This window comes from Ochlerotatus camptorhynchus, unplaced genomic scaffold (genome assembly GCF_037179485.1).
Source record: "Ochlerotatus camptorhynchus isolate MF236.1 unplaced genomic scaffold, CSIRO-AGI_Acam_v1.1 ptg000391l, whole genome shotgun sequence".
Lineage (NCBI taxonomy): Eukaryota > Metazoa > Arthropoda > Insecta > Diptera > Culicidae > Ochlerotatus > Ochlerotatus camptorhynchus.
The window spans coordinates 51,825-53,138 of NW_027040878.1; the positions used below are offsets into that span (position 1 = coordinate 51,825).

Sequence of the window (1,314 nt, forward strand, 5' to 3'; positions counted from 1 at the left end):
TACGTACACAAACACACAAGCCGACCAAAGAATAAAAATTATCGAAAAAAAAATACTTTTCAATGAAAATGCACCGCACACAAACACTTTCGAACATTTTTTGTATTTTTAACCACAGTATGAATTGAACATAGAAGAAAAAATCACGTTGTTGTATTTTTGGTGCCTGAGGCATTCATTCGGGCCAAAAACCTAGAAATAATCATAAACAATTATCGTTGTATATTTTTGCAGAATACAGACATGGTAAAAAGAAACATATTGGAAGAAAACTCGAAGAAAGGGAAAGCGAGGTAATAAATTTGTTCTTTAAATAAATAAATAAAAAAAAACTACACAACACCGATCGATGGGTTTGGCTTTGTTTCGGTTTTCTTGGTGAAAGAAATTCATTGCAACCGTCTTCTCCTATAGGGGCAGTCGTCTGTCAAACGACTTGTATCTCTGTCGTCACTATAATAGGTCAACAAGTAAAGATTATCTTTAAATGTAGCATGCATCAAGTACGTGACGCCAAATTCTGGAATAATACCCCTTCCCCTCCCCATCCACCTTTCGTCACGGTTTTCCTACTTCATATTTATTTTATTTGAAACAATGATAATTAAGTTTTACGTCTTACATCTAAAGTTGTTATATCCAAAAATCCAGATTAGCCACACATTTCTTACTCCCCCTTGCCTTATGAACGTGACGTACTCAATGGATCGCTCTTTGTCGTCCTTCTTCGTTGATTAGCTGAACATTATTAATTCAAGAGTGAATTGTCAAATAGCCGTATCTGCTTTCGTAAGCAAAGATTCAAACGTCAATTTGTCGAAACTCTTAGCTCGTCCACGCAAATTAACACCACCCCCCCCCCCCCCCCATCAGAGGGAAGCAACATTTCTACAAGCATTTGAAAATTTACTCATGATGGTCTCTGACCAACAATGGAAAAAGGCCCATGAGCTTTTGTATTGATGGCATCTAAATGAAACTCAAAAAAACTTCCCATACCGGGAATCGAACCCGGGCCTTCTGGGTGAAAGCCAGATATCCTAGCCACTAGACCATATGGGACACCTATGGGAAGGCATCCTTTTTGCAATCAGATTAGTTAATCAGTGGTTTCTTGCTTTCAAAATGGCCTCTAATAGCTTGTTGCCATTTCAATAATTAGTGGAATAATTTAAGACGATAAATAAAGTAAATTCAAACAAATGTATGAATCCCACACAAGAAAGCTTCACTAAAATGAAACGAGTTATTTTTAGATCAACATCATCTTCCTACTAACCAAACAGCGTGTGGGGAGTGATATTGCTATAATCG

At 37.0% G+C, this 1,314-nt stretch overlaps 1 non-coding gene across 1 annotated transcript; it reads right to left on the reverse strand.

The window, feature by feature from the left end:
• Positions 1-990: 990 nt before the first annotated feature.
• Positions 991-1,062, reverse strand: TRNAE-UUC (transfer RNA glutamic acid (anticodon UUC)). The gene has a single exon. It is a non-coding gene; the product is annotated as a tRNA-Glu (tRNA).
• Between the last annotated feature and the right edge of the window lie 252 nt (positions 1,063-1,314).